Here is a 24297-nt window from a genome sequence, read left to right as displayed (position 1 = left end):
CATTCAGGCAGATATTGCCATTTGCCACCATAGTGAAGTATGCTATAGGCAACTGTGTGGGCTTGTTTCAGCTTCACTGTAATAATTATTGTATTGGAGAATAATGTTTTTGCTCATTTTAAAAACTGAAGCTATAATGATATGATTTTGTTGTGTTGTGTGTCGGTTTCAGTCTCTTCAGTGCATACAGTAGATTATTTTTATATAACCCAGTGAAGTTGAGCATGTTAGTTTATTCATGATTGCATGCATTTTTAATTAATGTGCATGTCTTTTCCAGCACTGAAATGAAATGTCATCAGAATAAAATTAAAGTGACCTAAGTAGAGGATGTTGTGGATAATGTGCTTGCAGGGCTTTATTGATTTGAGAGGACTGAGTAGCTCAACGGTGGATTAACTGTGCATCACTACAGCAGCCTATACACAAACTTGGAATGTCTTAATTTTTTAGAAGAAAATTATGAAATGTAAAATGTGTAAACTTCTCAAATCAATTCGAACCTATAACAGAGGAGGTCCCCTTCAAAACTGGGAGCTATACTTTGTTTTTAAATGAATGCAATGATTTACATTTTGTGGAAATCATTGCATTCACTTACATAATCAAAGCTGAGCACTTTGATTATGTAAGTGGTCACATCATCAGAAGTAAACAGAAATCACATTTTGAATTGTATAGTAATTGGTATTTTTCATTAGAGCATTTGAATGCTCAGGCTGAGCATGAGCAAAGAGGCTGTGTTCTCCCTCACAAATGATTGAGTAGTGTAGTACTAAAAACACAGTGTGAGTTCATGTTGTGTCTCAGAGCAACAAATTGGCCTGGTTGTGGTGGGTGGGTGGCAGCAAAGCTCCCACTCAATATGTGGACATGAAACCCAATTCCCCTGAAATAACCCCCTATAGGGAGCTGGAATGAGGGTACAAGTCCACTGAAACTAAGTTGGTTGTACTTTTCCCATAGACATGAACGCAGCACGTACATTTCAACATCCAATTGTGGTTCAAAGGGAATCAAGGTGCTGCATTTAAGCTAGTTCCATAACAATTATCAGAATGTTTTCTCACAGACTACAATGAATATCCAGTGCAGCCAATTTTGTCCCCTGTAGGTTTATAAGTGCATCAAAGCACATTTTTGTACTCAGCAGCAAGAGTGGAATCGATTACCGTCTAAAACAACAGGCACTGCTAACGGTTTTCAAAAGAGCAGTCAAGAGGTGGCTGCTGAGTTGTTAAGAAGCAGTCAGAAAATATAGTGTTCTTGAATTTGTATAGGCCTATAGCCTAGTGTACACAGTCTCACACACACACACACACACACACACACACACACACACACACACACACACCCCTTTTCCACCGGTTGGTAGTTCTCTTTGGTTCTTAGTCCATGAGCCAGAGCTCCAAAATTGGAACGTTAATTATGAATTGAGTGTGCAAAACCATTGCTATATTAATATATTAGATTGTTATCACCATGAAACTTCCCCAGTTGATTACTTACCTGAAGACAATGATTTATTCTATTACAAATCTTAATGTGCAAACGAGGCATTATATAAGACAATATGCCAAAAATATATATATATGAAAAAGCTACTACTGTGGAAGGGTTATCATATATTAATATACTTTATTTACCATATTGATCCTATCTCAATTCATAATTAACGATACAATTTTCGAGCTCTGGCTCATGGACTAAGAACCAAAAATAACCAACCGGTGGAAAAGGGGTCACAGTGGCCTTGTGGTTGGAGTGTCCGCCCTGAGATTGGGAGGTTGGAGTTAGTCCCTGCTTGGCACTCGGCATCAAGGGTTGGATTGGGGCAAATCCTCAGCGTCATGAGGGGGTGTACGTCTACATCAAGCTGCCTCATGCAATAGAAACATGAGATAGGCTCCTGCCCTACTTTACTTACTTATGTACAGTGTGTGTTTTATTTCTTTAAGTGATTAATGTATTGTCAGTCTTGTCCAAGCTCATTGCCTAGCCCTAGCCCTAATATTACAATGAGAACCACAATGAAATTTTATGACATTTATGTCATTATGACTTTATTTTATGAACTACTAAAAAATACATTGCATGGATGCACCTGGGACGTATCCTCAGTGATGTATCCTGATGTCAACGGGGTTTCGGGTCTACCAACATCATACCCCTCACTCAGGCGACCCAGCCGGGGTGATCAAGTCCCGACTTACGTCCCAGTAGCTACCCTCGATCAGTCCATAGACTGAAATATGGACAAAGCGTTCTCCAGGTCTGATATGGACGTAAGATGAAGCCAGTCAGTCCTTGAATTGTAAATCACCATCTTTCTAGATCCGTTTGGGCCCAGCTGGCCATTGGCTGGCCCAGACAACGAGGTGGGACTTCTTCTTCGTTGGTTTTTATTTTGATTCGAACGGGGGTGGCTCTCGATCATAGACTGTAACGGTAGCCACGCCCCTCAGAACATATGCGACTTTATGGTAAGTTTTCTTAATAAATGGGACCATAATTTTCCAAAAAGAATATTATGACATGAGAAATGAGACTTTAAACTAGTGACTGGAAGCAGAAAGTATTCATGACCATGTTTATTAAGGTAATACAGTCTAGGTGAAGTTGGGCCCAAATACATGGACCTCTATGGAGATATGGGGTTTTTTGGGCCCAATGACAGCGCCACAACAGGCCATTATATGAACTTTCAGGAAGTCCCGATTTCCTTAGTGGCTTCACAAAATATCTGTCTGACTACCCCCCTGGATCAGTCCCACTAGGGAAAAACCAGGGCCACACAATCCGTTGGAGCTACTCCAGAACTACATTGCCAGGGCTGTGAGGTACGCTTCTGGCGCATGGAAGCACTAGGCTCTGTGGGTTTGCCTCCTGTCCGAGCCCCTCCTACGTCTCATCAGGTCCACTCCTGCTCTCACCAGACCCAGGACCTGTGCGTTGCACCAGAGTCCCAGCACCAGACACTTCATTCAGGAGTGTTGGGCAATGGTTCCGCAGGGCAATGGTGCTTGCATTGCCCTCCTAAAGGCCTCACCGAGGGTTGTTGGGCTTCCTTCTCACGGAGGACACAAGCTGGGGCGCTAACCCATACTGCTCACCCAGGTGCTGTCTAGATTCCGGCTGTCACCCGTCTCTCCGGTGGTCACCAGACTATACCATGGTTGTCACATAGTGAAACATGAGTCACTATAAATAGAATAACTTTTATTTTACATTCCCAACAATTGTATTGTGTGTATGTCAACTCAGTCAACCAATAAATCATGTCAAGCATGTTGAGTCAGGTGAATATATTCCATGGGGACAATTTTGGCATTGTAATTTCTACAAAACCTATGAACTGAATTCCACAGCAATAATGTGTAGAGGTACTAGGGATGCACAATATCGTAATTTTGTAAGAAAACGATTATTTCCATGGTCATATTGACCAATACCCAGACCGATATTGTAATGCTAGTTTCCAACAGTAGGGTTTACTGTAAACTTGTTACACACTGGTTGCTGGGAGTAGAAATGGAGATTTAAAAAAATGTGGAGGGATAGATATTAAGCTGAACTAGGGAATATTTCAGAATTAGCAGAATATTTTAGTTAATAGCTTCCCTATATCAGGGGATAGGCATTTACTGGCATTTACAAATCAAATTAATTGGAACTAACTGTAATAATAGTTAAAAATATATATATATTGTTACCATTACAATTATTACATCTGAAGAGGGTACAGAAATAGCATTGCAAATATATTCATAAAAGGAGGTTAAGTAACTCTGCCTCAAATAACTGCAGCTCTATTCATCTTTCTAAATCTTTGTCTTCATGACTGGAATAAAACCATTGCAAAAGAGACCTTTGTGTTACATAGATGTATTATGTTTTAAACTGAATGTTGTGCTAGAATATCAGAGCAGAAAGACATCAAGCAATATGCTACATTGACAGTTTATAAGCAGTAGTGTGACAAGATAATTTGACTTATGATACCTTGTAAAACATTATACTCCTGCTGACTCTGAGTGATATCAGTAAATAATAAATATATATGAACATTTCATGTCCAAAGTCTTGTGTCATGTTATTCAACCCCCCTCTCCCAAAGTATTTCTCTAATAAAACAGTCTGGAAGTACAGGTGTATCATGGTCGGAAAGGTTCCACATATTATACAAAAGCCTAAGGCCACGGATGACTCTGAATATATTTTCATTGCTCACTCTCCATGACTTCAGCAATTGTTCATTGTGTGAGAATCAAATATGTCTGTGGGGTATTTCTCAGGCTGATGATTCTACTACAATGAAAAACGTAAAACAGTTAAAGTTAAAAAACAGAATTAATCTTCTCTTTGACGGACTTGTGTCTGTCTGTGGTATCTTACTTGACAGTAGGTTAACTCTATTTAGAAACTAACAACAACTTTCAGAAAGCATAGCCTAAACCCCTTCCTCCCCTGGGCCTGCTGACTTGGAGACTAAATTAGCATTATTTTTACAGTGGCTCGCAGCAGATTATATGATTGTTGAGGAAGGAATTCCACCTGACGGAGCCAGCGAACCACCAGCGAACAGCCGGGGTGAGGCAATAAAGCTGGGTAGATCAGCACATAAAGATAAGTGTGCTGTCAATTATACCTGACAATTTCAGTGATCAATCTAGGTGTGAAGGCTGTATAGGCCGTGGCTACTTCAGTCTGTTATTATGACACTGGAAGGACCACAGACTGTTTTAAGTTATCTGTTTTAATTTATTACAAACTGAATACTGCAATTTTCTGTGGACTTTGTTTCATTTCCTAAAAGGTTTATTCATTCATCACAGGAACAATTTACAGTTTACTTGAACAGATGCATGATAACTGTTGGTAGATCTATGGAAACGGCATATTGACATTGGTCCAATGTTCCTGTGCACGCCATGATTCATCCATAGACAGCAGAGGGTCATGGGCAGGTGTTATTGTTGGCAGGACACTGTTGGCAGCATCATACAGTAGGTTTCCGGCTAATGCCAGCTCCAACACAACATAAAAAATGACTATTTCTGGGCTCACAGCATTAACCCACTTTTTACCATTTGGGTGCATGCTCAAAATGCTACCCTCTATTCCGCAGGAGCCCGAGTTCATTGAGAACAGCTTTTACCTATGTGACTTAAGTTGACATTATGTTCAAATCATAGGATTTTGCATTCTGCTGTTTATCAGTAGACATGACAGATTTGAAAAAAGTTTCAAAAGCATAGTTGCTGGACAGAGGACTATGAAAAAAGGATGCACGACTAGATAATGCTCCCAGGAACATTTATGAACAGTCATGAACAGTTATAACTTATCAAGTCGAAACGTCACTTGGTGGTATACAAATAAATATTCATGGGAGCATTATCTAGTCTGTGTGGACTCAATGTTTAACGTGCCAGATTTAACACACTCTTTCACGCTTTGCCTCTTCTCCCTCTCCTGGCGTATCTCAAGACATGGCAGGATGATTCAGTGCCTATTAAACTTTCATAAATGTTCCAAAACATGCCATGCATTTGTATACAGCTGAGGCAATTGCTCTAAATGTCACCCGAATCCACAATGACATACAATTATTGCTTAATGTCAATTGCTTAGAGCAACTCAAACAAATACCACATGACATCTCTGTACCACCATGATCGTACAAATGTCAGGATAATAAACATTGCATTGTGTAAAATCAATATGCTTTAGGCCAACACTTGCTTTTTCTTTCTTTCCTCCCACAGTCATGTATCTCTTTGTATGCTTTTCCACTGTAAATTTTTTTAATTTACATTTACATTATGAGAAGAATGATCTGCATAAATATACACTTGAGTATTCACTCCTTTTATGTGTGTTGAATCAAAGATAATGAACATTTGTTACATCAGTTGCACGTCTATATTTTGTTCCATTTTTGAGGGGCACTAACCCCTCCTGGCAAGCCAAATGACTCATGATGACGTTCTCCGGTGACTCCGGTGACGTTCAGGGCCAGATCACAGCCCATATGGGGATGGCGTATTTCAAGGACGTCTTCACCAGTAGAAATAATATAGCTTATTCTGGGCCAGATCTGACTAGTTATGATATGACTCAAGTGGATCTGGCCTCGATCAGACTCTCTGTGATTCATCCAGGGATGTCCGTCTTAGTGGGCAGAATTTATGTTGGCTGAGCAAAGTACATACTGTATTGAGGTTAAAAAGTGAGGGAAGAAAAGTGAAGACGCTAAAAGTGATTGGCCAGACTGACATTTGTGATGATTTGATTGACTGAGCACAGAATGTGATGTATGATGATGTATGATGATCGTGATTTTTGTCAGGTGAAACCTGACTAGTGTTTACCCATGAACGTTAGACGACAAGATCGACATCTAGTCATTACTGACGTGATTGGCTGCTTCTAGCCAATGGGATGACAAGCAACGGCAATGCAGCCAATGGGAAGGCAAATATCCCTGGCAGCAAAGGAGCCTGCAGACAGACAGTGCAGAGCAGAGTAACGCGCAGCAAAGCAGGCTGCAGACAGACAGTGTAGAGCTGAGAGCAACGCGCATAGTACAGTTATTTGACACGTTTGCAATGTTCGCAAGCACTCGATATAACTTCAAACCAACCACGGCTGAAACAGCGCAGCATAGCCAATGCAACGCCACAACAAAACGCAGTCATTGAACCACGCACAGAATCAATGTATCGTGATTCGTGTCGAGTCTCTGTGTACCACCGTTGTACTGCGGGGACGGGCCAGTGCTACTAGCAGCCTGTACAGCCAGCAGCAGCAAGAGACAACGGCATGTGCCTGCAGAATACGCTCCAAATTAATTCATATTTCCGGTCCACTAGCAGTAGACATAACCTAGGAAGCTACACGGAGCTGGACAGGTCTTGTTTACAATGTGAATCCAAACTGGAGCTCTGGAGAACTCCACATCGCCGGCTCTGTGCTGTCAAAGAAACGCTGTTTTGACCAAAAATGCCATCTGGGACAAGGAATAGGAGATACAGGCGATTGAAAGAAACAGATAAATAGATTATTATGGCGACGACGATCTAAGATGGACGATCCAGTGCTGTGCTAACAACATAGCTAGCTAAGTAGCATTATGGCTCGATCGATCGAATACACTATAAAAGCGCAATTGCCATTAATCACCGGCAATGGCGTTAAGCGTTAGTATCAAAATTAGGCTTCAATTGGCATTAATCAACGGCAATGGCGCTATAGGAGTTAATAAAGTGTCTAGTTGTTCTACTGACAGCAGTATCACATGGTGTGACACTCCTTCCCGTCCGTTGCCAGAATGCCAACAGCATTTCATTGTTATGGCCCTTACACAATCAATTCCAATCTAAAGCTAGTGGTCAATCACTCTCCAATAGTGGACACACAGAGCCTGCAGATGAGCGTGGGAGAAGATGGGCTCGACAAAGCCCCTGGTGTCGGACACCTCTCCGCTGTCTGCTCTCTGTTGGGCTATAGGCTGAACAGACTGGCACTGGGGCTTGTAAACAACACAGCTGGGGCAAACAAACCAAATCCTGACACCCACCTTGGCTCTTTTCTGGTTAATCCGCTCCGAGCTCTGTATCTGCCAGGGACCATAATGACTATTCTGAGGGCATGAAAGATGTTCTGAAAATACATTGAAAGTCAGATTACCATGGGTTGGGGTGGGGGTGTCTGTGAGACACCACACACCTGATGGCACATAAACACTGATAAGACAAGATGGATGTTACAGAGACAGAACACTGATATACTGTTAAGTTAAAAGAACATTGGTAGATTGTGTGATCCACTGAGTTATTTTGAGCACAGGTACGCATTTGTTTTTGTTTTTTTAGAGCTAACACTGTTGAGTCAAGCAAAGCATGTACATTATGTGTGCACTGTGCATATACTGTACAGCTGCCAAGAGCGTCTTTGGACATCTTGTTTCCCAATGATGCTCCGTGCCAAGATCGTCTTTTTATATTATTGATTCAGAATGGTCTCACTGATATCCACCGTCTGCGTCCCAGTTGCTAGGTAACGCTTGGCTCGCCTGTGGTCCGACAATGAAATTATTTCCTGCCACCGTTACAAGCGTGATCTTAAAACCCCTTTTTCTCAGAATTGAGGAGAATTGTGTTTGAACAGAACGTCGATGTTAGGGGCTCACCTCGCTGTTACAATATTAACGCATCTGATAACTTTAAAAAATATGATCGCCAGATTAGTTTTAGGCGATTTTGCTTCCTGTTCATTTTGCGATGAATTTTGGGGTCTTCTAAATAAAAGACACCGCTGTATCCGGCGGCAGATAAGTTGCAGCACCGGAGTCAATGGTGGCTCTCAATGAGTTTAAAATCACTGTTTTTGAGACTGTATCTCCCAATGCAAACTATACATAACACTGTGTGTGTTGAGGTGCCCCCCCCCCCTTTGTTACTATTGTAGATGTTTTCCATTGTTATATATATATATATATATTATTATTTTTTAAGTTGATTTACTATTATGTCTGGTGCTCCCTTCTGATGATGACCGGTATATCTTGTTTTCTTTGGATGCTTTTAAGTTAACCTTTGGTGCTATGAAGTCCATTAGAATGAAAGTACTGGCCATAGAGGGTCTTTTGTAGTCTGTTTTAGCTCAGGCCACAGGCATCTCAGATTCCTTTTATGGGTATAAAACATTGAATGTATTGTCATCACAGCAGCCTTATTGCTCTCTGACATTAATATTGAAGGAATATTCATATTAAAGGGTGGCAAGATTTATTTTCAAGGAAGTAACCCAAATAATATGTATTTTTAAATACTGTTAAATAGACTGTTAAAAAATTGAAAATAGAAACTCTTTCACCTTTTCTACATATTCGAGCAGTGTAATGTATTGTGCTGCTGACCGTCTGCGGTCTGCCCAGTGCAGTCCTGCCCAGAGCAATCTAATAGAAGAGTTGCGATATTGTGGGGGCAGAAAACAGCCCGGTCACGTGGTTCATGTACTCACACGAGCCCATAAGCAATGCATTCCGTAAACTTCCGGTGGTCCCCATTCGTTGTCCCCATTCAATAGAAGTCTATGCAGAAAAGCTAAAAAGGGAAGGGATGTCCGCACACTGAATTGTAGCTCCCAGGAAAATTCTTTATTTAATTACAACGTTTCGACCACTGTGTGTCTTCGTCAGGTATGAGTATACAACATCAAGAGGCGTATTTATATACAACAGCATATGGGCAGGTCTACAAGGAACAAGCTCTGTTGCAATGATGAAAATCAAGCTAGACACGCCCACCGCATCTAAAAGGATGAGGCTGCAATCAGCATGTAGGGCATGTCAAGCTAAGGACTCTATAAATATATTGAAAATAGTGGCTCTAAGGCCAACTTTTTAGAACCCAAAAGAAAAGTATAAAGGTGCAGACATAGTTAAAAGTAAGCTGCAAACCAAATAAACATTGCAAAGGATAAAAAGGGACAAAGAATGGCAATACACAAATATACACGCAGTTTTTGGCAGCTTTTCTACATACATACGTATGTAGAAAAGCTGCCAAAAACTGCGTCACTGGCCCCATGAAGTGAATGGAGTTTGTGTAGCTGTCTTACTATATGGCCCCGGTCTTGCCCAGTGCGCAGGCCAGAGCAATCTAATAGAAGAGTTACGATATTGAGGGGGAAGAAACCGCTGTTCATGCAGCCTGAACGGGACACAGCTGGAGTTTAAAATACATTGTTTTCAACGAGGGCGGCGCAAATAAGAGCAATTTTAGGCATGTGTGCAACATGACAACTGTTTTAAAGTATTGTACAGTAACAACTAAAGTCTCTGTAATGATTATGTTGTACGATTAGCCTACTACAAAACAATCTAAAATAAAGGGATTTAATTAAAGTTGGGCTGTTGCCTGGGTCCAATGCATTTTTGCCTACATCCGGTCCAGGACTTGTCCCTATTTGTACAGTAGTCCCCATTCTCCACCCAAGTGCCACCATTGGACTGACTCTATGAAGTGAGTTTCGTACCACTGTCTTAGCGCACCAGTGCAGGTCGCCTTGAAAAACAAGGAAGTGTTGATATAATACTAGAACCAATTTTCGACCTATTTCTCGCTTCAAATGTTTTCAAAATCATTCTTGAGAGCAACGTTTAGTTGTAAATCACATTGTGTGTGATTCCAATCAGAATCAAGCATTCAACCAAGCCGTAAATACATTTAATCATACAATGCAATTGCATTTAATTGTCTGGACGAAGGTGTGACGTGCGAGGCCATTTTTGAGGTTTGACACCGTCACCGAACGCATGCAGCGCAACGCAAGGCAGCATCGGCAGTGGAGACACCCTTCATAGATTAAAAAGGCTCGCCCCAGGGCTGTGTTCTATCTGCCTTTCTATACATTCTTTATACCAACGACTGTTTTAGCCATTTCCACAACAGTTTAATCATTAAGTACGCTGACGACTCGGTCATCGTCAGCCTGCTTGACAATGATGAGAATTGCCATGGGCAAGTGTTGGATGACTTTTTTTCCTGGTGTGACAATGCCTTCTTGCAGCTTAATGTCTCTAAAACAAACAAGCTATGCATAGATTTTAGACGTTCCCCACAATCCCCCCAGAAGAATGGACAGACAGTAGATATTGTATCCAGCTATAAATATCTAGGCACAATAATTGATGACAAGTTGAAATTTGACCTAAACACTGATGTGATGTATAAAAAAGGTCAACAACGCTTGTAACTGCTAACTGGCTAAGTTCAATGTTGACAAGACTGTCTCTGATTAAACTGTTTTACAGTGCCTACATCGAGTCTGTCATTTCATTTGATTATTTGTTGGTATGGTAATCTTTGTATCAGAGACAAGAACTCCTGTGTGAAAGAAACAGCTAGGTGCTCAACAAAGCTCTGTGTATTCGGTCTGATGCTGCTCACCCACTAAATGGAGAGTACAAACTCCTCCCATGGCCTGGCCTTCGCTTGCGAGCCCCCTGTGCCACAAAAAACAAGCACAAATATTCCTTTGTCCCTGCCTCTATTTGCACATTGAATGCTGCTGTGGGTAGGTATAACCTTATGAGCACTTTATTGGTCTCGTGCCTATGCACACGCACTTTCTATGGCCAATGTGCACTTATTGCATAACACTAACACTTGAACTTTAATGGATAACGTGCACTTTACTGTACTTTGGGTATCTGCTATGTGTACTGTTTTTATTTGTATTGTTTCATTTGTTTGATGTACCGTCTATGCTGCAACCCAATTTGCCCTTCGGGGACACTATATAAACTTGAACCTTGAACCTTGATTCCCTGACGCTGACGGAGACGCAACGCTGATGTGCTCAGTGGAGCCATTAGGCCCAGACAGACAGACATCTCCATATGGTCATAAAAAAGGGACACAGAGGGGTACAAAACAAGAATCACACCCGTGTGAAGTGAGGGGCGCTCTTATCATCGTACATCATCATAGATCATACATCATCTCATTCCGGCAAGTTCAGTCAGGAAACCTCAGTGCAGTCGCTGCCGGCCGTTAATTGGGCCGCCTCATCATCACGCTTTCATCCACATGATTCACTCAGCCAACCACACACTCACTCCATCTTCATACCGGCTACATAAACTGAAAGGTTTGCACTCTTCCACCTGCTTGCTTGCCTGCTGCTGCTATATCTGATGTGCTGCTGTATACAAACCTTGCTGCTAACCCTCCTCCACCCCAGCTACCACCTGTCGTTTTGGATCTACTGTTTAGGTACGGGGGATTCGGAGTCCCTATGGCTGCGACCCGAGTACCTAAAAAGCAGATCCAATTCATCGCCAAACCTGAAATTATGATATGATGTAAAAATGTACCTTCCCGGTGTATCGCCAACTTGTTACTGAGAGTTGAGAATTGAAAGCCTATATATACAATTCTTTTTTTTATATTTGTGTTAGGGAATTTGTGATCATGACGTAAAATAGACACAGGTCTATTTGCTCAGACACTATGACGTACAATTCTCCATTCATTGTCAATGGGAATTTAATGTTTGTGTAGGACGAAGTTTGTGGACGGACACAAAAAGCTGGATATAGGAGGGGCTAGCGTCCCTGAAAAAATCATTAAACCAAATAATCCCCATATTTGCGGTATTGAATCTGTATCAATACTAAGCACTTGTGCGATAAATGTGTGAATTCTCTGTGTTCACGTGAAGGTGCAGGTTTGTCCATATGTGTTCAAATATAATGTCCAAGTATTTGCCAGAAAAAAACTGTGTTTACTTTATATCTATAATGTTTCCCTGCTATACCCACATGTTTCACACAGATTTCAAGTCTTTGCTAAATAGTCAGTGTATATATTTTAAATCATTGAATCGTATCGTCATCATGAACCCATATCGTCCATGTATTGTATTGTCAACCATGTATCGTATCGCAGTTACAATGTATCGTTACACCCCTAACCAGTATACGTACGGTAAAGGTCTAGGACCTCAGAGAACCCAAGTCTAAAAATTACCTCAAACCCAAAGGCAGATAATAATGCTGCTCTGACAGCTGCCAATTCCCAACTTCCCTCATTAAGAACACATTCCATTTCAGACATCAGATTGCATCCAACAACAACAAAAAAACAACAAGCTTTGAATGAATGAAAAGTCGGTTGTGGGGGAAACCTCAAGGAATCCTCATTTTGACATGTTTGAGACATAATCAGGCTCAATGTTCTAAGTGTATGTATGGTCTTTAATTTAGGCTATATTTATTTGTGTTCTTAGAGAATTAATGAATAGAATAATGTTTTATTCAAAAGTCACAAATTCATTCAGGCCCAAAGCTATACGTAAACAATCATATTTCTGCATGCATAGAATTGTTCTACTTCCATGTACTTTAATCCTTTGTAAACTTTGTCCATTCATTGCGTGAGAGATTTTATGTTACAAATACTAGTGTGCAAACTGAAAACCAAAATCCAAACTACAGTAGAGCTTTTGCTTGTCTCCAACTGTTTTGTATAATATTCTTCAAATAAATCAACTACACTCTCTTCATGATAAATGTACTATCAATAAGAAAGGTGGTTATTGTGATACATCTTCATGTCAGCAGTGTATTTGTTGACTATAGTTCAAAAGATGAGGTTAATAAATTGCTAACACTGTATGTAACTTGCAGTGGAGGTTAAGTGGGAACTGAATGATGGACATCATTAACAACTCTGTATGGCAGAGTCTCTTGGAGATTCTGGATATGCCTGTAATTGTCTCGGAAGGCGTGGCAGAGACAGTTTGTGTCTGTCTCTCTGTGTGTGTGTGTGTGTGTGTGTGTGTGTGTCTGTGTCTGTGGACAGATAAGAAGATTGCTTCTGTGTGTGTGTGTGTGTGTGTGTGTGTGTGTGTGTGTGTGTGTGTGTGTGTGTGTGTGTGTGTGTGTGTGTGTGTGTCTGTGTGTCAAGGTATATGAAAAATAAGGTAAAGAGTAAAGACATCAACGTCATTTTCGCTATCACGCAATTCCAGACGGCAGATTCGTCGCACAATGGGAGCCAAACTACACCCAGAAGTTTGGTGGAATGTATTGGAGCCAATGACAGCCCAGTGACAAGCTCATAAACAAACACTATTCTGTAAAGTAATCGCTTCTGGAAAATGAAGAAGACATAACACATTATTAAATGTCTGCTGTGTTGCTTTTCTATGTGTACACTGTGACATTTTATAGAGGTATCTAAAGAGCACAATGTACGTTTCTGAACGTACCAAGTATCGCAAGACTGTTGGTTTCCTGTCTGGCAGCCAAATCTCGTGATACCTCGCGACAGAAACGATACGTGCCACTGTTTAGAATGATCCTCAAATTAAAAAGCAAGTGATTAGAAAACAACCTGTGATTGACCGATTATATGACAAAGGTCGCATTTTCCAGAAGCGTAAAGGCCTCTATGTAGAGGCCTTTACGGGTGCTTTTAAACACCACTATGCGCCTTCTCTAATGTGTGTGACCAAAATAGCAATTTAGGGGAAAGCGTGCCGTGCCAACACGCCCTATGACCACACCTCTAGGCGCAAATACCGGTGTCGGCATAATAGATAGCAGGTAACGCTGGACCAAAATACCATTTAGGGACAGAGCAAGCTCCTATAATCGTAATTTTCGGGCAGCGGCTGACTTGAGGGCAGCGTCGCGGGTAACGGCGGCGACGAAAATGGAGCCCTATCTGCTCTGCGAGTACAAAGCCATTGGCGATCACATTATTGCATCAATATCAGTGAAAATAATTATGATTATTTTGAGATCAGTTCGATATCGATATGGCAATTTCATGGCAGATATGACCTATTTCGATACGCTACTGATTATATCGTGCATCTGTTTGTTATTTTTTTGTAGTTATTCACCCATCTACAAGCACCAAACAATGTGTGTGTTATATTTTATGCTCTGATGTAGCTATGTGGAGCTATGTTTATATCTGTATCCTTTGTTATGCAACGTGTCTGAGTTGAGCTGTCTGTCTGTTTTGTCTTTGTCATAAAATGTAAAAATCAATAAAAAAAATACCAGTAAGACGCCAGAGCTTCTTAATACAGCACAGTTGAGAAGCAGGAGTTCATCTATTAATCTGAGGTCAGATGTAGATTTGTGGCCGGCTTCATATGGGCAGAGAAATCTCCAAGAGACATCAACCTAATGGAGGAGAGCCAAGTCACCCTGTGGGGACTGGGGGGGAGCAGGCAGAGAAGTTTGATTGGTTCTTCTAAACCCATTGTAGTCGTGAAAGCAGCTTCCCTGTCAAACTTTGGAGGCCGATCTCTGTAAGCGATCGTTCACCTCAACGATGATGGACCTAGAAATACCGCAGGCGTGTAAACTTAAAGCGTGGTATATGATAAAAAAGAGAAAACCTGGAAGGTCGAAACCCTGACACAGAGTAACGCAACTGTAGAGCAGTGGTTCCCCAACCTTTTTGGCCTTGCACCCCGTTACCTCCCGACCTAGCTGATATTTCCTTTTTATCCTGAATATGGCATAATATATGCAGCATAGGCTATATTCTGCATTACTTGCCATATAGTGGCAATGTGGCATAATATGTTAATATATTTAAAATAAAACCATAGCACCTGCACCATTAGACCTTTCATGTTGCACACCCCCTAGAAGGTGCTCGCGCACCACAAGGGGTGCACGCACCACAAGGGGTGCACACACCACAGTTTGGGAACCACTGCTGTAGAGGGTTTGATGTTGTCAGACTGACATATGCATGATCATATATGGAGACGTCATGTCAGGATGTATGACCATATATGGATACATGATGTCATGGTGCGTGACCATATATGGAGGCGTAGGGTGACTAACGGACTGACAGGAAATGCAAATTTTCATAGTAAATGCGACATGTGGTCACAATTAAAAAAGGTCTACTGTGAGGAAACAGCAATGACTTGAAGTTCAGATCCTGGCACAGTGTCAAAGCATGATAAACTCCACAGCAGCCTTCAGAGTGTCTGTTCCCCAATGCACTGTGATGGCTGTCTCTCTGGTGGACTATAGTCGCTGAATCCCTCCCGGAATTCAATTTGACAGCATTGCCAAGTTCCTTGTCAAAACTGTCTAAGAACAGTATAGGTCTGGTCTCACGCACCCTTTGAGGAGCACTGCCTGGCTCAAAGGAGAAACGGCATTTCTCACATTGCTTTATGTTGTTCAGATCGATGACAGGGCACAAGTGAACATCACGGTTGTGTGATGAGGTGCAAGTCTTTCATCTCCCTCATCAAAATTTGCATGAGTAATTATGGAGCCAATTGACATGGATAGGTGTTACCGTGTTGCTGTGAGGAAACATTAGTTTATTTCTGTCATATGATATTTCTGTAACAGAGCTTGATCACGTGCGTCTAGCAGGGTTAGCCGCAGCTGTCTTATTTGACATTGCCTGCAGGAGTACCAGTGTCAATGTGATCTTCAGACAAGTGGGGTCAAACGTTCAATTCTCCTGACTGGAGATTGGTGACAGATAATTGCTTTCAGCTTCATTCTGTAAACTTTCAGAGAACTGGCCTGAAGTTTGATATGGTAATTCAGGCCAGGCAATTAAGAGACATGCAGGGCTTTTGATTGTGATCTAGCTCAGGGGAATTTTCTTGAAAGCATGAACAGGACTAATGCATCATTTGATTAAGATAGGTAGGATGAGCATGACACACCATTCCTGTATTCAACATGTTTAGTAATAATGCATTTTGCATGAACAAGTAACCTTATGAATCATAAACACTGTTGATACTGCTTACTTACATGGGACAAAATGTCGGCCGTCCATTACTTGCACTGTCGAACACTTATGGATATGGAAGCATACAAGTCCACAGTATAGTGACTTTCACTGGATCATAAATTCAAATGAACAAGAACACTATCTACAACAAAATAGCACATATTGGGACAGTACTGTCCCAATATCTCATAATTAGTAACAGCCCTTTGTGGGCCAGTAGTCTTATTAAAACCATTAGACTGTAGACACCAGTAGTGCTTATCATCAATAGTGCCTGTCACATTATAGTAGAGTAGACCTTGTGTTACAATTTATTAATTAGAAAAGAACTAAGAGGTCCACAGTGTATATCCTTTGCAGGAAATGAACATGGCTGCCAATAAGTCTATCCCACCACAAGGTTTTATTTCCCAGAGTCCTTGCCGTCAGACCTTTTACACATCGCATGGAGAGATGGAGCAGATAGAACTGTCTGGAGATTAGATAATGCTTGCTGTCTATTCATCTACATACCGTGTACATCCCATGACTCAGAGATGGCGTGTACGTGTCAGTCAAAGGCACACCCACTTCCACCCCTGCTTGTGGCTCTTGATGGATCTGCTGTCATATGTAACACTGTGCCAGAAAGATTATGGTCTACCATTAGAGAAATGCAGGATTTAATGACAAAATGTGCATTTTCTCAAGGGGGATTCTATGTTGAGAGACGTGAGGACCTATGTGGGGAAAGAAATGATTTGCATTTAGAACTGGAAGCGTTTGAGTGAACATAACTCTGGTATAAGGACGATGTTTCAAGTTGCTGTTATGAAACATAATGGGATTGTTGTGGCTCTTTGTTGGTTCCAAACATTTCAACCTTATAGCCAACAAACCCACTGATGCACCTAGGGATTATGGATGTACGCAGATATAAGAAGTAGATTGTCCACAGGTTCAATGTCATTGTAGTTTGTATTTACTTTCCTTTAAAGTGCAGTGATGGTACATTACAAGCATTTGTCTCTTCTGTGTTGTCTGTCTGTCTATCTGGTAAAACTGGTTTGTCCACCAGGTGCATGCCGCTCCCCAATCACCCAGGCCTACATATGCTCTCTCAATCAATTAGGCCTGGGGAGGCATGCCCTTGGTGTCCAAACAGTGACACAACCCATCAAACCAATGCCCAATAATGCCAAATAATAACTACAACAAGTGTGATAATAATAACAATAAATAGACATACAAATCAGTGCGGATGGCTTCTACACTCCCCCCTAATTGTGCACAGTATATGGACACAATTACAAAATGCATTTCAAAGAAGCCAAACACAAAAAACATTATTCAAAGGTATGTGGTATGTGTGTTGTAATTAGGCTTGACTGAATCTTCTTTGATCGAAACTGCAAAAAAGAAAGAAAGGGAAAAGATGGAGAAAAGAAAAGTTAAAGCTCTCAGTGGTCTGGAGAAGGCTTGATGTAGCCCTCAAGCCACCACAGGAAGCGGAGCAGGTGGTTGTCCCTTTCCTCCGGCACGTCACCCTCCTCGTTCTCCTTCTGCTCTCTCTTCTCCTGGACAGGCCCTTTGTCCTCCTTTCGGTTCCTATGCCAGCTTCTTTCCTTCTTCAGAGGCAGCTCTTTCTTACCACCTTGTTGGTCATGGTCAGATGTAGCCCTCTCCATGCCGTCCATGGTGCCATGGTCCCCTCCACCACTGGCCCTCCGTGATGGGGAAGGATGCCTCTCTCCACTTAGTGGATCCCTCACCACTCTGTTCAGCCTCTTTGTGTCAGCTGACTCAACCCAGCTAGCGTTGTTGATCATGGCATCCTGCTTGCCGTTTTCATCTCCCTCACGCATCTGTCCATAGTGATCTCCAGCTTCAGATGTGACGCCGAGAGCTGAGGAGCCGCCCGTCTCCACAGCCATCTCACCGTCCTCCGCTCCGTCCTCTTCTGCAGGGTCAGTCAGCTGCTCCCGCTGGAAATCCTTCAGCTGCAGAATGTTCTCCTCCTGAGGGATCTTCGGCTCGGAGACACTGTCCTCTCCTTCCTGCCATGTCTCTCTGCCATCCTCTCCCGGGGGTGCGTCTTCCTCCACCACGCCATATGTGGCCAAAATGCTCTCCCTCTGCTCCCTCTCCATCTCTCGTGCCATCCACTCCTGCACGATAATCTCAATCTCCCTTCGACTGAGCTCTGGAGGGTCTTCCCACCAGTCTTCTTCATCTGCAGGTTGTAGAGCAACCTCGCTCACTGCTCTCGTGGCATCTGAGTCAGACATTGTAATTTCCTTTTTGCCACACGTAAAAGTGCAGTGCAGTGTAAACTTCCAAGAAAGTGCAGCAAATGCCCAAATAAATAAAGGCAGTGCAAGACAACAGGTGTGTCACTAGTAAAAGTCCGGCAGTGACAAAAACAAGAATAATAACGGACGGCGTCGGCAGTGCATCAAATGGCCAGCAAACAAGTCACCAATAAAAGTTAAGCAGTGGAAAAACACGAAAATAAAATAACTCCAATAGTTATTGCCGTTTTCCTATACAGCTTTTAAATTCGGTTTCCAGTGTCCACTACATACCAGGCTCCTAATTGATGAGTCTTTGTGGCTTTGAGCTGCGCGTCCAGTTAGTTAATTCCCTTATGTTTGTTCCAATTCCTGGTTCGAGTCCTCCTTGTTACTTTGAAAAACCAACACATCTAAATCCAACAGGACTCAGTTTTACTATGTTGTGGCTCTTTGTTGGTTCCAAACATTTCAACCTTATAGCCAACAAACCCACTGATGCACCTAGGGATTATGGATGTACGCAGATATAAGAAGTAGATTGTCCACAGGTTCAATGTCATTGTAGTTTGTATTTACTTTCCTTTTAAGTGCAGTGATGGTACATTACAAGCATTTGTCTCTTCTGTGTTGTCTGTCTATCTGGTAAAACTGGTTTGTCCACCAGGTGCATGCCGCTCCCCAATCACCCAGGCCTACATATGCTCTCTCAATCAATCAATTAGGCCTGGGGAGGCGTGCCCTTGGTGTCCAAACAGTGACACAACCCATCAAACCAATGCCCAATAATGCCAAATAATAACTACAACAAGTGTGATAATAATAACAATAAATAGACATACAAATCAGTGCGGATGGCTTCTACAGGGATGAAGTGACAACCTTTTCTATTGTTTCAGGATTGATACAAAACTTAATATATTATTCTTTTCCAATGCCATGTTTTGCTATATGTCAATGTGAATTCTGTTTTTGGACATCATTTGAGGTCTGATTAAGGCATAGAGATAAACATGATTGAACTTGTGTGGTTTTCTAGTAAAAGTGATAATATATTCATAATCAGACACTATAAAAATAAGCAGCCTAGGCTGAAATTTGAAGGTGTTAATTGAAATCTCTGCAGTGCATTGACAGCTTTCACTATAGCAAATGGAGCAATTACTCATAGGATTCTTAAAATACACTATTGGCACTGAAGTAAGCTGTCTGAAGCTCCTCAAAAAGCAGGTGGTGAATCTGTCTCTTTAAAGATTTTTTTTTTGTGTGTTTCTGAGTTATTTATCTTTGTAAGGATTAACCCATTTAGAGCAACCTATACGTTATACCTTTCAATCCGGGATCTACCTCTCTATCTCATTAGTAAGGTTGTTGCTATACATGTATCAACTTAAAGGTTTTCAGAAAACTTAGGTTAGGTTTTAGAAGGAGTTTTTAGAATTGGCCTCAGGTCTAAATGGGTTAAGTGATATTGCACCAAAAAATATTTAATTAGCTGATATTTAAAAACAAACAACTACATATATTATCAAACATTTTGTTTTCATTTCCCCAACATACACACTATAACCAACAGTCCTGAGTTAATTACGTCATCAGTTCCCTATACACATGTGTAGTGTGTACTACAGTATAGAGAAAGGGCACAGGGAGGAGTTTCGCTCAGAACGTTATTCCGGTTGCCATATTGTTCTATAGCTCTCACTGTGGCTAGATACTACATAAGGGAAATGGGGGGACTTTTTTATTATTTATTATTTTATTAACAACATCGTTGGTGATCTCCAGATGCACAAATGAGGAGTACACAGTCATTCGAGCAGAGGTATAGGTCCAAAAGTCAAAACGGGTTTGTTATTATTGTTATTGTCGTGAACACACATACAAGTGTATGGCAATGTTGTCGAAGGCTACGTTATTTCGTCTTAAAGCTGACACCCAAACCATGTGACGTCTTTTTGACATATCTGACATCTGATCCCCTTGCGTTTGCCTCCAGGCTGGAAATCCAAACATTTTGACTCCAACGTCAGTATCCTTGATATTGCAACCTCCAACGCAGCAACATCGACCTAACTAGTAGCCTACTAGCAACTAGCCTACTTGTAGGCTAAAGAACAAGATGGCGCCCAAAGTGAACAGAGTTGAGCCCAAATCCTACCGAACGTCCTCTATAGGCCCTGACCCGGTCACTGTTTATATTTTAGTTTAGTTTATTAAGGATTAAGGATTAGTCTACACTGTAGTGGAGACTATTCTTCCTGGGGTCCAGGCAAAACTGACAACCCAATTTGCCTCTGGGGGCAGGCCTCGATAGAATGTGTATAACAGGATGTTGGCCCGTTTGGCACAGCCTCAGCCCTCCACTTCCTGTGGTGTGCCTGTGTTTTCATTCCCACTATCAACAGTGTACACATTCTGAATGGCCTTGCTGACAGATTCGGTAGTGCTGCACAGAATCTGTTCTTGAGACATTAATTTTCACCTGACAATGAGGCGTTTGTTTCACTGGGAGGCGCAGTGTGTGAAGGAACACGCCATCCTTCCCAGTTTTGCTCCCTACTGAACAGGTACCCTGTATGTAGGGGTTGCTATCAATGCTATGGCAAGGACAGATTGACCTCCCCTGCTGGCTTCAAACCACACAAACATGACCATTTGTGTTGTCTTGTGGTAAGAAGAGGCTTATCTAATTGCTCCTTAAATTAACTAGCCAAACAGTAGGTGCCAGCGGCTAGAAGTACAAGGGGAAGTGGGAGTTGGCCGAACGACAAAATTGGCGGGCCAAGGGTACAAAGGAAGAAAGTTCAATTTAAAACCCCATTGTGTACAATGGAGCCTTTCTGGCAGCAGTGGTTCAGCGGATAGAGTGGCCGTCTGGGAAGTGGTTTGATCCAGAGCTCCTACTGGCTTTATGTTGAAGTGTCCTTGAGCATGACATTGCATGGTTGCCACTTGTGTGTGAATGTATCACATGTTTCACAAGTGCTGTGAATAAAAATCGTCCAGTGTGTAAGGACCTTTAGTCTACATTACAATGACCAAAGGCCTGGTCTGGAAAAAAATGTGTCTGTCCGTTTGTGTCTCGTTGTGTGCCAAATGTCATGTGCTTGCCAGTAGGCCAAGAATATTATTCAAATTGGCCTCATGGTGGTGTTATATCAGTCCACATTACCGTCCTATACATTCTCCCCCTGCATTCCTTCAATCATGATACATCTCATAATAGACGCCATTTTACAAAGTGTTCCTCAAAGTGTTTTCTGCTATTCCTACAGGGTAACAAGAACAATGGGCACCTCAGAACTCTGGGAGACATTTTTACCATGTCCAAAAGTCACACATTTCTAGGCCTACAGATGATCTCTGGACCTTTGATGCAAAAATGCCCATGAACACAATGTCCAATCGATCAGTTACAAAACATGCAACACAGGTCTCTGTCCGGAATTGAACTTGGGATATTGCAATTATGTGGTTGACAACTTGACATTGTATCCTGTCACTACCGGCACACCCCAGCCACAATAGTCTAATGTAGTGTATATGAGCTGGCAAATTGATGCGAGTCAATCAGCTGTCACATGAGTAAGCTGTCTTTTGAAATAATTCTAGGCATGTATGCTATTTATTTAGTGGAAAAACATCATCCCTACCATTAAGTGCACTTTGGAAATTTGAGCAACGTTGCCCAACCCTGCATAATATCTCTGTTTGTCAGAAGCATTATCTCAATGAAACACAGCCCATATCATTTTCAGGCCTTGTTGTGACTATCAAAAATGCAGCCTTTATATACACTTTGATGCAATTAATAGTCTAGAGACTCTAGACAGAAACTTTGGCCATTCGGGTGAAAATGCCTGAGGTAAAGGCTAGAACAAGACCGTCCCCTCATTGTCACTCTCAAGGGTGTGTGTGGGCAGAACCCCAGAGGGTACATTTTGGATAGTTTGCACTCCATAATACTGATAGCACACAGATGTTTAACCATAATCTGCCCCATATGAACTCCACATAACCTGACCCCAGGAGGGAGCAGCCATCTCATCATCACCAGAGAAACCTCTGAAAAATCCATCAAGAGAAAATACTTATGTTCCTAGAACTTGATTCTCAACCTTCTTAATGTCAAGGACCTCCAGTTTGATATCGTCACTGTTTGGTGGAAGACCCTTTACTTTTCAGGAAAATAACCAGTAGCTATTATTATTTAGTCACAAGCTGTGGTTATTTTTTTTAATTCAAAGTGCTGTGTAATCATTTGGTATATAGATTGTGAGTGTATTGCCTCTCTACGAAACGTAATTATCAAGTGAAAACGAAAGTTTGGGAAATCGGATTAATTAAACAAATGACACCCATCTGTAGTATAAGCTTGTGTTACTGATTATGGGACATTTTACATTATTGTAATCCATTCAATATTTGCGGTGCAATGGGGTGATGAAACTGAACGAGCGAATCACGCACAATGCGCCTTGGCACAAATCTAATGACTTCTTTAACTAGTGCCCTGTCTGAATTACATGCGGCCCCCTTTATGAAACAGATTCACATTACACATTACCTGTGTGCATAAGAGACACACCTCCACCACACCTTAATCCGGGATTACGGATAGTGGAAGCTCCTAAATACGTAATTCACAGAAAGCGGTTAATGCTTGCGAATAAGGCATGGGATATGATAGAGCCCGTAGTCCATCTCACATGTACACACGCAAAGCACGCTGCCCTTGAATTGAACCACATTTTGAGACATGAGCTAGAGCTACAACAATGGTTAATGTTATTAGTGTAGTGTGGTTGCCGATAGAGGCAAACAGGCCGTTGTTATTGGTCTTTTCTTTCCTCCCCTCTAATTGGATGACAATTACACCCCCCTGCCTATAATTCGACAGGATACACTTTTTTGCTCTCATACGATTGGACAACATACGGTGACGTCACAATATGTAGGCAGTCACACTCGCAATATCTTTCTAGTTATGTTATTGAGGGGCCCCTCCTACTGTATGTCCAGCATTGTGTGTGTGTGTGTGTGTGTGTGTGTGTGTGTGTGTGTGTGTGTGTGTGTGTGTGTGTGTGTGTGTGTGTGTGTGAAAACACAAACTTTGTCCTACACAAACATTAAATGCCATTGACAATGAAATGTAATTTTTTAGTGTTTGTGTGTAAACACAAACATTGCGTAACACAAACAGAGGATATATGATGATGTATGATTATAAGAGTGCCCCTCACTTCACACGGGTGTGATTTTTATATATCAATCTGTCATTTATTACTTGCGCAAGTTGTTTGTCCAGTGCTCCGATGCGTATGCCGTGGCTGCATGATTTGAGTGACGTAATGAAGATATGTACCAATGCCAGGGTATAACTGGCTCTCGATGGTGACGTAATAAAGGTAGGTTTCAGATTACATACATGTATACATAGAGGCATTACCTTTAATCCACCCGACACTGAAACATATCTTTATTACGTCACCATCGAGACCCAGTTATACCCTCGAATTGGTACATATCTTCATTACGTCACTCTCAAATCATGCAGCCACGGCATACGCATCGGAGCACTGGACAAATACCACAGTATACTACTCAACAACTTACAAATTACAGTCTTTCCCTGTGTGAAGTGAGGAAGGGAGTGCAAATCCCACATTGGTCTACTCAGACACACTGAACGCTGCACCAAAAGCTGAAGA

This window comes from Protomyctophum parallelum, assembly GCF_964188405.1.
Source record: "Protomyctophum parallelum genome assembly, chromosome: 11".
NCBI classification, from domain to species: domain Eukaryota; kingdom Metazoa; phylum Chordata; class Actinopteri; order Myctophiformes; family Myctophidae; genus Protomyctophum; species Protomyctophum parallelum.
This window is presented reverse-complemented; position numbering follows the sequence as displayed.